This window comes from Taurulus bubalis (genome assembly GCF_910589615.1).
Source record: "Taurulus bubalis genome assembly, chromosome: 3".
NCBI classification, from domain to species: Eukaryota; Metazoa; Chordata; class Actinopteri; order Perciformes; family Cottidae; genus Taurulus; species Taurulus bubalis.
In genome coordinates, this window is record NC_136591.1 from 19,854,319 (window position 1) to 19,868,334 (window position 14,016).

Here is a 14,016-nt window from a genome sequence, read left to right on the forward strand (position 1 = left end):
GCTCGCCTCTCTCTCTCTAACCCGACATAGATGTTGGACCTCGGCCTCTTCTAGTTGCCGTCCTGGTATCCGAGAAGAGGAGAGGCATTTGCCGGGTTTAATCCAGGTGCTTTACGAAAAGGTACTGGATCTAATTGGTCCAAAAGGGGTCCGTTTAGGGTCCACACACGGACGTGAAGACAGGCTTGCTTCGTGCAATCCTATTGCGGTTCTGGCTGTCTGTCTTTTAACTTTCATTATTCCTATTTTTGAATACATGTTTAGCAGTTTGAATAGTAAAAACTGCTAAACATTAGTAAGCTTTTAAAAGACATTGAAATGACAAAAAATTGTGCAAACATCACTTACATAAAGTAGTGACTGTGTAGCTGTGACCTCCCACCTTCCAAGTTTGTAATTTTAAAGAGAGCATCAGTATTATTGTTAATTAATAATTTATTTATTTAATAAAATATCATCCTGTGGGGAATAATTCACTTTCGATCTGATTTAACGCTCTCCAAACAGATACAAAAATAAAGCTTTGGGTCCTAATTTGACGCTGAAAAATTTAAACAAGCTCCGTGTAGAGACAAAAAAGCAGCTGGAAGCACTTCAAAACACTTTTGGTGCATATTTGATCATTTAAAACAAGGTGTACTCCTTCAGATCAGGGTCCAGCGGGGACCTCTACCTTGGCCCTGCAGTCATAGCTCTGGCGTGAGGAAGAGAGGACGAGCACGGGAGAACCAGAATCAGGACTGAGCAGGGAAGACTGTCAGATCTTGGTGCTGTAAAATGCTGTAAAATCATGTAAAATGCTGGTTTTCTGGAGAGACTCTGGTGCTCGGAAACACTTTTGTGACGATGAAATGAAAGTTCCTACTGATAGCAATATTTCTCTGTCACACTGAACATTGAAGTTTTAATTAAATGGCTTTGTAATGGGTTTTTTTACAATGTGGAGAAATGGTAATTCACAGGTCTGGAACAAAACTACAGATGCTGAAAAACACAAACCATGAATATTTCATCACCCATATGAAGGTCAAGCTGACAGTTGGCATTTTACACAACCAGCAGAAAAAAATTAGCAACATTGCCGTGTTTTTGACAAACAATATTAGTACAATTTTACTTTTGGTTTGGTCTCCACAAACTCCCGAAAAACAGTGTCATGACTTATTGAGTGGCAGAACTTTTCAGGTTTGTCAAGAAAGCTTTGCAGATCTTTTTACCTAAAGTTGGACAGTTAGATCTGAGCCAGAGTCAACTTTTTGTGCTAATCAACCATGTAGACTTCCCTAAAAGCCGCTCTCTTTCTTCAAGATCGAACTCTAAAAAATAATAAGAGCAGATACATTTGGCTGCTATTTCCTCTGTAACCTTTGGATTTGACTGAGTCACAGAAAAGTCCAGAGCAGATGGCTAATGAGGCAGTAAGTGTGCTAAATACCAGGCTGTCTTCCCTTAACAGCACTCCTACCATAGTGACAAACTTTCAATTAAAGTGACAGTAAATGCTACTGCCCTGTATTACTCATGGACTACTGTTGGCATTTACCAGACGGAAGCAACCCATAAAGCCAGGATTAAACAGGATGTGACTACTGAATGGGGTTCTTAAAGCACCACACACCACTGTTGCTGCGCAAAGTATTATATTTATTATTGTATTTACGGCTTGTTCATTCACTAAGTTTCTTTTATTTGGTATTTATTTAAAGTGCAGCGATAGATCCATGTGCCATTATACCTGAAGTTGGCAAAGATGCATGAAACAGGGCTTATACAGAAACTGCTTGATGCATGCTGCAGAAGAGCGATGCTGTATATCTTTTGTCTTTCTTGATGTATATTTCTTTCAAAGGACTTGAAAACACGGGAAGCTTTACTAGTGATGTAACCAACTTGAACCGCCTTAACTTCATTTTTTTTTATACACCAACATGGTTTAATGGCTGTATTTATGATTTTGTGTTATTTATTTGTTTGTTTGTGTAAAATGAGTGACTGCGTTGGGGGTTTTCTGAGCAGAACTCCGTCCAATTCAGCATTTAATCACGTGGGTAAATATTAAGATAGAAGCTGTTGCACTAGTCAGGGTTTGAACCTGCAAAAATGTCCACTATTTAAGGCAATAGCTAGACATTTTGGTAGATGGGCTCGACAAGAATTTATATAAATTATATAATAAACAGAAATGTAGGAAAGAAACTTTGGGAAGAGAGCACAACATCAGACTCATTTTCTGTTCGTAAATATGACGTATTTTGTGCATCTCCAGAGTTGGTTAGTTAACTAGCTTGTGTGTCCATCTCCAGGGCTGGTTAGTTTACTAACTTGCTTCTCCATCTCCAGAGCTGGTTAGTTAACTAAGTTGCTTGTCCATCTCCAGAGCTGGTTAGCTAACTCACTAGCGTGTCTATCTCCAGAGCTGGTTAGTTAACTAACTAGCTTGTCCATCTCCAGAGCTATCCAGATACCTAGTTATTCTAAAAAGCTCACAAACAGTGTTGCATTAAAGCAAAATTAGCAAGCCGTCCGCTGGTTATCGTGCTAACCTTTCAATGCTATAATGGTTACAGAAGATTAGCCCAATGTCGGGTCATGTCTTTCATAGAACATTTAATAGTTCAGCCAATTAGTAGCATTTCCATCCATAAAATTATGTGTGACAGCTGAGGAGGATAGCAGAAGGCTAAGCTAAACTATTAACAACAGTCTTATTCTAAGCTAGGCTAACCACCTTTTGGCTCTAGCTCCATACTTATTGCATAGATATGAGAGCTGTGTTGATGTTTTTGTCTTAACTTCCAGCAAGAAAGTGAAAAGGCGTGTTTCGCAATATGTCAAACTACTTCTTTAACGCCACCGCCGGGGCCTACTTGGTAATCTTTTCAGTGACCAACAATGCGCTTTAGCTTCATGGCAGCAATCATTTGCCAAAAGTAAATGTGAGGATTTTTGTTCATGTATTTTAAAGGTGCATATCATTTTGGAATGAAACTCTCATAACAGCAAGTCAGATGGCGTCTCAGTGCAAAAAATAAATAAGTAATAAAAAAACAAGAAAGAATAAGCACGGTTGCAGATCCGTCAGCTTTCAAACCGACATCTCTTCTACTTCATCTTCTAAAAAATATATTTCAGAATGTAATGTTTTCAGAGCACATTTCATAAATAAAGACTTTCTTTCACACGTTTAAACGAGTCCTGATTTACAGCTTTTGAGGATCCAACACATCCGACCGACATGAATTCAAGGATTTGAGGCCACAATGCTGTCAAGCTCCTCCACTCTGGTTTGCAATGACATTGTTGGCTAAGAAGCAGCTGCACTGAAAACATTCATAACTTCCAAGAATAATGTATCAGACACAATCTTCCTGTGTGACGCACATCTGTCTTTAATCCAGATTTTAGAGAGCACTCTGGGCACATCTAATCCCTAAATAAACAAATCACGTCAGATTTGTATTTCTATGCTACCACTACTTAAAAAATAAAAATACAAATAAACGGCACTGCAGCAAGGCAACTGATCCCACAGTCTCGTCCTTGTTGTTCATTAATGCGTCTGCTGCTTTAAGGTAGCTCACTGACTCACGCTCTAATATGTCTGGCTGTGGTTTTGTACCCACCGGCAAATCCTCTGATGTCCGCTGTGCCTTGTAATATGTTGTGTCTGGCATGAATTAATAAACATTTACACACATTTCTTTGAAAAGCCCCCCCCAAAAAAGGAAACATGGTATAAATAGTTTACAAATCCCCGTGTATCCAAAGCCGATGGCTTTGGGTAGTTTGGTTGGATTTGAACAGGAAGGAAAAAGATCAGATTTGAACTGAGCGTGACCCAGAATTAGGGGGTTTTGGTCAACTTTGTTTCCCGTTTTTCTGTGTCACAGAGGTGTCACAGAGGTGACGCTCATTCGATGCTCTGAATGTCACCCTTGTATACAGGGTCACTCAGGTAGATGTTTTGGGACTGGGAATATCCATTTCAGTTACCTAAACCCATATATGAGTACAAATCTAATAAGAGTAAGAACCAAAGGCATTACATATTTAGGGCCATTGATGGCAATATAATGCACTTTTTCTTTTGCTAAAATCAGCAATGTGTCACCTTCACTGTTAATATAATAAAAGTTCCCTCCTTACTTGTTCATCCGGTCTATGTAATCAATTGTTCTCTATATAATAAGGCCAAGTTTACAAATAATTGTGACCTAGATGTTTATGTTCCCAGTGGAAAAATGTTAACGCTCTTCATAAAAGTATTTTGGCATTTTGAAGCTAGCAATTTAGTTAGCATTTTTGCGAGCATTTTTGTCAATGAAAATGTCACTCGAACATAATATCATAACATAATTTGATCGGTATTACAATATGCCTGTTGTGCAGTGTCTAGAGGCAGCTTGTGCACCCCTAATACATTTGGTTAAGTTTTTTGTGTTTTCTGAAAAACCTGAAAAAATTACTTGGGCTATTATTTTAGGAAAGTGACGATGTGTAAATGAGGAGTTATCTCGTGGTAACTGTTGATGAATTTATTGCGAAATCTACAAACGCCAATACACAAAGAAATAAATTAATACAATTTGTATTTCTGATGTTTTCTTTTCACTACGAAAATCTCAAAATTAACGAGTGCAAGTGTCTCACCTTAATGATTTAAGTGGGACGTCATGGTCTATCTATGACTATCCACATGAATTCCGACATTTCTATAAGAAGCTGCACAGCTGCAGTACTGGTAGCACCATCAAAAAAACCTCAACAAAAAAAGGGCTTGTTCAGAAAATGTGCTGCCTTGATTTCTGTCCCCCGACTTCGACTTCTTCTCTTATTGATTTATGGTACCACTCACGCAGGAACAACTGGCCCGAGGCAAAGCAGAGGCAAAGGTAGGGGCCAACAAGTCTGTTGAAAACCTTTTCAGCCATTTTGGCCCTCAGCTCGTCTTCAGTTGGCCTTCATGTCCCCAAAGTCAAAACTAAACATTTAGACGCAGCGTTCAGTTTATATATCTGAAGAAGACTGCAGATCAGCTGCAACTCTCACTTCTCTTCTTCTGTCTTCTTCTTGTTCTTATTTTACACCTTATCTTATTCTATTTCAGCCTGTTTTTCATTATTTTCATATCATGCTAGATGTTTATAGTTATGATCAAAATATGGTATAAAAGTAAGAAAAATAACACAAGTATTAGAACTCATTTGGGGTTCATACAACTACTTAAACATGGAAAACAAGTTAAAAACAGACGTTTAAACATTAAATGACTGTTTTTAGTCATATTTACATGTCTTTTTAAAAGGTGTTTCTTTTGCACTTTGGAAGTTTTATGTAAAGCACTTTGAATTTCCTTCGCTAAACCTTTAAATTATAATTCAGCCACGCATTTAAGACTTACACTTCCATGTTTCTATTAATGCAATTTTTTGGAGATTATTTTGTAACGCTGCACCGATCAATATTTTCACATTACTACAATATAAATATGATGCCATGATGGTGTCAGCTGAACGACGTTTGGTAAGCCTATAGTGCCACTGTGTGGTCAGATGAGTGAACAACACATTAACAGATTTGTAGACAGTATTCTACCAGTTACTACCTTTTAACACACAAATGAACTCACGTATTATAGAAATGTGGGAATTTATGTGGATGCGACCTTATTTTAAAGAATGCATCAGCAGAAAAGTTTAAACATATATGAATAATGAATTAGTTTTCTCTAAAGACTGAGGTCATGTGGAACAAATGAACAGATTTTGTATTATGTTTTCCACATTTTTTAATAATATACCAACTAGGATAAATGCATGAACTGTCTGTCTGCTCAGCGTAACATTGCTACAAATATGTTGTCAGATCTTTGATCAAACACCAGAAATATACATGACACTCCTGTCCAGCGCCGTGTTCGGCCCACGTTTCAGTTTGCAATACTCCTAAATATGCAGTAAACATGAGCCCGGCTCGTAATGTTGGTGTGGGAGGAACGGTGACATGAGGCTGTTTATCCTCCTCGAGTTCCAGGCTTCACCTCAACCTGTGAGAGAGTGTATCAGATTCCAGAGGGGGTGAAAAAAAAACACTTTGAAAAACCAGAGGGTGATGCAGTAATGCGGGATCGGATTCCCGCTCTGGAAAGCCGAGACGGGACAAATTGAAAACGTCTTTGGTGCCTTTCGGTGATTCGTTCTGCTGCAGAACATCAAAAGGTCAGAGAGGTCAGTGTGACTGAACTGAAATCACTCGGGGCTTCACGTCGGGAGGTGGAAAGATGACACTCATCAGGTTTCTCTTTTGCGCTCAGTCACTCTCTCTTCCTCCTTTGTTGCTGTTGTTGTTGTTTTCTTGCCACATCCTCCTGGGCCCTATTTCTCTTACGTTGGTGTGAACACAGCTTAACACCGCCCCCGCTGTAAAACACAAGCGTCGCAAATATATCAGACAAGTTAAATGCGTCAGTGTTGGGAAAATGTATCGGCTAATTTTAAATGCTTCATCACCCAAATCAATCAGATTATATTTATTTAAATGTGCCCGCTGGCAGTAGTATACGAATAAATATATACTTAGGAGGATATATGTACTGTATGCGCAATACATGTACACTATATGTGTATATACATGTATGTAGGGCTGCAACTATCGATTATTTTAATAATCGATTAATCGGTTGATTATTTTTCCGATGAATCGGATAAAAACACAAAAAAGCATTAATTTCCAACCCTTTATTGAAAAACAGAACTGACAGTGCAAAACATCTTCAGAAAGTGCACAAACAGGTTGCTCCTTGAACATTCCTGAGCTGTTAATTACAGAAATAAAATAAAAATGGACTACCGGCACACCGGCGGATCTGGCTGCAGGTTTTTCTTTTTTTACTCAAAGTAGAATGAAGCAAATCACGTACTTGGGCTTAGCCAACAACGTGACGTTGTGGTCATAAGAGGCCCAGATATTGATCGGATGATGTGAATGAAAGAGTTTAAGGAAGGTGGAGGTCCAAACAGACGTCAGAGGATCAGTACAGCTTCCCACTGTCCCAATGTTTCATACATATTGATAAAGCAGGGTATGCTAAATGCAGCCTATGCTCCAAGGGGATCAATTACAGTAAAAAGGACTCACATTTGGCAGATGTAAAGCATACATGTGTACGTTAACGAGTGACAGCGTGAACTGAACCAGACCGGGGGGTTACGGCATGTTTCATCATGTTACGTTTTTTTCCGACAATACACAACCCAAACACGTTAGCTAACGTGATAGCAAGCTGACTAGCTTCCATTAAAAACCAGTTGGAGGGAAATGAAGATGCTGTAGACATATTAACGCTGATTGGCCAAGGCTCGACACGTCACATCATGTTTTATTTTGCGAAGATCACAACCTCAGCTTTTTTCCGTGTTTCACTCCAATCTCAGAAACACTGGCGGCCAGTTGCTGTGCTCTGCTCCTTTTTTTCTTCTCCGCGACTCATTGAATGGCGTAATAATTGCGCAGCACAACGAATCGATAGTGAAATTCGTGGCCAACTCCTTTGATAATCGATTGCAGCCCTACATGTATGTGTAGATTACCATAAAACTAGGAGTTTGAATATGTGTATGGGTGGATCAGCATGTATGTATCATTCATAACCAGAAATTCAATCAATTGAATCAGTGAAAAGAAATTGTGTGTGATTCTCTGTATTCTTATCACGATCACCTTAATCATCAGTCTGTGAGACGGGCAATGGGTGTGTGGTGATCAATGTCCGCGGCTCGAGAAGCTCTCGTAAATATATGATTCCTTGTCGGCAGAATCGATAACGCTCGTACAGGAAGTCATCATGATCTGAGAACGAATCTTGGCGATCTGGAAGAACTCTCTCCCTATAAAACTAATATAACTAATATTGCTCCTTCATCAATGAGGAAGGGAGCTGCCTTTTTGTACAGTGGGAGTGGCCAGCTTATCCAGTGAATTTCAGTTAGCTAACATGATGTCACCTTCCTTGACTGAAGAATACTTTTTACAGCTGACATACGGTCACATGATTGAAACTGCAGCAAGTCAACAGAAAAGATGACGTTGCTTCAAAGAGACTGCTGTGGCAACAGGAGCTGACAATAACAGAATACCAACATCTTAAGTACTTTACTGTTACTTGGAAATTAAGTTGCTCACTAGAACTAGAACAATAAGACCCCAGTTTATCACTTATACTGTGTTACAATCATAAACTGTATATAAGAAGTGGACCATCATTTACTAAATGAACATCATGCTGTATTGAAGAAGACTTAAAACTAGAGATTGAGACATAAACTCATGTTTACAATGTTTACTGAGGGAATAAATCAAAGAGAGAAGTACAGTAATTTTCTATAGACTTCTATACAACCAAAGGAGTCGCCCCCTAGTGGACAGTAGAGAGTGCATTCTCTCTACTTTAACACATGAAGCATATACTTCTATACAACCAGAGGAGTCGCCCCCTGGTGGTCAGTGGAGTCCGTCAGACTACTATAAGGTAACGAAAATCACCTTTTTTTAAAAAGGTGTTTAGCTATATACTTAAACATTCTTATTATATATTATATTCCATTGATGTCAATTGAAGCCCTAAATACTACACACTTTTAAATCGCTGGAATATCTCTTTCAGCATAATCTGAGTTGTTTTATTATTTACAGGTGAGGGTTATCACTTAAGAATTATTATTATGAAATACAAGTTTATTTGAGGCTCTGAAGCAAAGGGTCAGTTGAGGGAGAAAAGGGGGCCGGAATGAGAGAGAGAGAGAGAGAGAGAGAGAGAGAGGCAGGCAGGCAGGCAGGCAGCGGCTGCCGTGTGTTTCCGTTCACTCAACGTGCAGCTCACGAGGCTGTCGGGACTAACTAGCTAACACCGTCTCCGTCCGAGTCCACGCTCGAGCGACACTTTCTCTCCATAAGTAAGTTCTTATTTGTATTAATGCTGTTTATTTTGTCGTGTTTTCCTCTTAAATATCAATGTTTACACGGCTTGTTTTTGTGCTGCGTACGTACACTGGACGTGACGCTCCGCTGACTTGAGTTACGAGCCTCGAGCGTAAATCACTGCCGTACTCGAATAACTGTTAATGTTCCAACGGTTACTTTTACGGGGCTCGTGCCATTATGCTCGCATATGTCATAAATGTAGACCTTCTACACCTACGAAGCGATACTGTGACTAAATGCGAAGTTTATAGTGACTTTATTTGACTTTATTGATATTAAAATGTTGGGGTACGTCCCTATAAATCCCTTTCATCCCCTCCTGGGTTAGTCATATGGCGTTAAACAGTTGCAGATCGAGATGAACGGCAAGGAGACTGAGGTAGAAATATGAAGATTTGATACAATATATTCAATATGCATATATAAATATCAATAAATGAAGATATTTTACCTCCAACCAATACGTTATGTGGCACATAAGTAGAGCTTTGAATAGAAACACAAAAAGGTGGCATTATAAATCAATAAATTGTTTCATTTTCAAAGAGGCCATATGTCTTTTTTCATGGAACATAAGCCTGTGTGTGTGTGTGTGTGTGTGTGTGTGTGTGTGTGTGTGTGTGTGTGTATATATTATTTTTCTATTTCATTTTTAAGTTAAAATGACATCTCTTCTGTATTTGTGTGCCTGTCTTGTTCACTGTTGAATGACCTCTCCAAGATATCCCCTCAGCGTTCTCATTATAATAATATAAATCCACAATTTACTGAGTTACTGATGTTACTGCATAATATTCTTACAAAATGCATCACTTTGGTCTGATCTCAGATGAGTTCAGTGCAACCGAGTGTATGTCTAAGATGTCTGGAAACAAGAATAAATTAAGCAATTACAAATTATTCAGACCACTGGATGCATAACAGCATGTGCAATATCTGATGCAAATTAGGCTACAGCGCCTGGAAAAAAATACCCCAGAAATGTGAAATAAAGTAGGCTTAAGTGAAATCTTCTCTGCAGCTTAAGGCTTAACCTAAATATTTAATTCTATAAGGGTTCAAATTGAGGGTATTTAACAGTTCAAGATATGAGCTTATTAGGAAAGGCCGGGCAGTAATGTGTGATAATGATAATACCTCGGCACAATACATCAACTTATACCCAGAAAGAAGGAAGAAGTGGTTGTTGTGAGCTCGTAGTGACGAAAGGCACATTTATTTGAAAGGGATTTGTTTAATGTTTATACGGCTTTAGTGTCTTTAGGTGAAGTCAAGTCTCTTTTTAATTTAATCCGTGACTTCCTCTGCTAGAGATTGACCCAGTGAGATGATGCAAGGCTTGATTTTTCACTTTCAAAGGCAGGAAGACCCTGCAAGCAAGCAAATGTGGATGGAAAGGATTTAGTTCTTAAAGGATGCACATGCAGACTTTTTGTTTTTGTGGAAGGAAATGCACGTAACACATTCATCAGGCCTCAAGGATAAAAATTATGTTTGTGAGATTCAGTAAATGTCACCACAGGTTGAAAATAAGTAGCAATCATGTTGAGTAAATGGACTTATAGTTATGATTATTGTGATAATATCGGGAATCCAGATAGGGTAATCGTGACGTTTTCATACATTTTCATACTGTCCCGTGTCTACTGCACTCTTTAAGTTAAGTTGTAACACTTTGTTGTCTAATACTTTTTTGTACTGAACTGGACAAAACGGTGTCCAACAGCAACGGCACCGTGAAAAGCTATTCAATTCATGTGAGATTGAGTTACACTGATGATTCATCCCGATTCCCTGATTTCTCACCATTCCACTTTTCTGTGCTGTAAAAGCCTTTTCTTTCCCACTCCCTCCAGGAAATACACAACACAGTGGCTCTTTTGTTACTGATGGATTTATTCACCTTTATTGCACCTCAGTAAACATCACAGTCATCAAATCCACTGCTCAAAATACACAACAATGTACAAAATAAGCACTCCTATTAAATAAAATAAACACCTCTGGGAACTGAGGGGAGGTGGGTCCACTTAAACACCAACACATTTTCCAAACAGGCAATACAATATCGCCTTAAATCTTTAAGCGGTTAAAAATAAAACTTCTCCTTAGAGAAAATGGCCAAAACTATATTCTCAGCATAACGTAGGATGCAAACATAGTTCCCAATAGAAACTATATTCTCGAAAATAAACAAATAGTGACATAAAACCATTTGAGAAAACTGAATTTTTAACAAAAAACCTTAAAAACAAACTCCTGACCATGTAAATTGGAGCCGTGTCGTCACGCTGTGTGTGAAGCCAGTGAATTCACCCACACAGTTGTGAGTATGAGCAGCCTCACCCGTCTGTCCGTCTGCTCACGTCCCCGGGGAGCTGATTAGCAAGGCCCAGTGCTGACGAGGTCAGAGGTCACAAGGTGTATAATGGGCACATAATGAGCCTTAATTGGCCACGGGGTAGCAGCGGGGGTTTACAAGCTCCAGAAACCCGACACTGTACGAGAGTTGATTATTAGATTTGTGTGTCAGATGGTGAGATGGAGCCTTATGTGAGCGTTTGTTGTCGAGCGCAGGTCAAGATGCTGAGGTCTGCTAATTCCCGTGATGCTTTCATTTCTGTAGGGCCGTTCGCCCCATTATAATATATACAATCTGTGATATTAATGCTGTGTTTTAAGGAGATAATATCACTTTTGGAATCAGATTTAAGGCGTAGAATTATAAATCCAGTTTAGGTGGCGACGTGATTATTGATCCTGGGATTAGCGCTCTGCTTCCAGTGAGGCCATGGACGTGCACTGAAGAGAACAGCTCTGTGGTAAACGAAAAGGAGCTTGAATCTTTGTTCTTTTGCATTGCAGGGGCTCTAAATCCCACTTAACCCATTATTGGTAGCTCTTTCTCAGACACTGTATCGGCTGTCATGAAGCTCTCCCAGGAAATATTGATGTACGGTCGCTTTCTTTCAGGAGCAAAGTGAAAAGAGGCTGGTGTAGGGGGGTTTGTTGAATACCCCAACAGCATGTGGTGTTTCGTTGTTGTTGTGGTAATGCATTTGCGAGCCCACGGGTGGTGACCTCGTTGTAAATGTGCCACTAAAAGGGTGGAGGCATCTCTCTGAGGAACACAAGGGGCCTTTTTCTGCTCACTGCCCCTGGACAATGAAGCTGGGCCCAGGAGGTGATTACGGCTCCCAGACTGGCAAAGAGGCTTCAAACTTTGAGGCTTTTTTTTTAGGAGGGTCTTCTTCTTTGTTGTGCAGCTGCATCCGTTAATCCTGACGCTCTGCAACACATGCATATTCAAGCAAGTAGTTCTTTTACGATCTGGAAATGAATGTGTGAGATATGGTTTGTAGTGATGCTCTGCTTGTATCTATTGAGCATAACATCTAAGACCAAAAGCACTGAGAAAATAAAAAGTTTATCAGTCATCAGGGTGAAGATGAGGCGTTTGTAATCCAGGTGGAGACCTTTGTTGCATGTTTTATTTCATTCTATAAAAAAATAAAGACATTTATATCGCAATAAAAAAAGTCTAAACAGTCTTAATATAAAATCTCTGATTTAATTTTTTTTATTCATTTTTTAAGCCACATTTTTACAACATGCTTTTTTAGATCTTGGTTGTTTTTAATTATATACTTTAACTGGATAAAGGATGTTACGATGATTTAAAATCCTTTATCCAGTTAAAGTATATAATTAAAAAACTATCTTAAGTTTTCAGAGAAACAAGCTGAGCAAACTTTAGCAGCAGCTTGGCTCACAGCCCTCAAGGGACGTCCCGTGTCCCCTAAATGGGGTTGGAGGAACGCTGAACCCTCAACGGAAAAGTGTTTTTTACCGGTATAAATCGTGAGACCTTTGTGATAATCAAAACCCTGCTGAACGATAAACAATAAAGGATTCCTAACCGGGAGAAGCTGACTGTAAGGACGGCAATAATGATGAACTCCCATGATGCAACACTACTTGTTGTTGTATTGATTGAGTAGCAGCATTAAAATACATGTTGTGCATTCAAGTTAAGATTTAGTCAGAATCTTTTTTTTTTTTAATTGAGGAAAAAATTGTTCTATATAACATTTTGCAGTCTGTTATTCTTAGCAGCAGTTTTCTGCAGATGAAGAGAAACCAAAAGGAAGGACGGCACAGAACAAATGGTCACTTCTGAAACTTGGATCTCTGTTTTTCATATTGTAGAGGAGCGTTGATAAGATGTTCCTGTTGTAGACAGAACACCTAAACAACGGCGTCCCGCAGACGCCACACAGTTCCCATGTGAGCTTTTCCCTTTACAAGGCCAACCTTACAGCATTCACACATCCTCTGATATTATGTGAAGCGTGAGAAAGGAACTAGGGAACTACTTTTTGACCAAATCTGTAAGTTTCATATGTATTTATTGGCTACCTGTGTTGCATTCAAAACGTTTTGAGGTGGCATTGGTGTTAAAATTATACTACATTACAGAACACTTAATGTTTATATAGGTGTTTTATTTTGGATTATATTGTTGGTCATTGGTGCTTTTTATATATTTTATGTAATATTTATATTTAAACATATTTATTCGCTACTTATGTACATAACAGTCCACGCTTTTCTTCACCTTTATGCGGCAAGCTTCATTACCCTCGTCCCTATGTCTGTGTAATTACATGAAGAGAGATGTAAAAACAATAGTCAAATTCCTTGTATGTTCCCACATATTTCATTCATTTGAATAATTCTGATTATGTTAATGATACTATATAGCCCTAATTTTTCATGGTAATTTAAATGTCCTGTTTCGTGCAGCAGAGTTGTACTAATAATAATAATGCATTTGATTTGTAACACACTTTTCATTCAAAGAATCTCAGAGTGCCACAGAGCCAATATATAGCAACAAATAAAAACATAGTTAAAACAAACTATAATAAAAAATAAATAGCCTACAGTGATTTAACACTAAAAGGCTATGTTGTTATTTTTAGTCTAATGTTTAAGTTGACCTCTGTACTATTTATTAAGATGGCCATCACATCT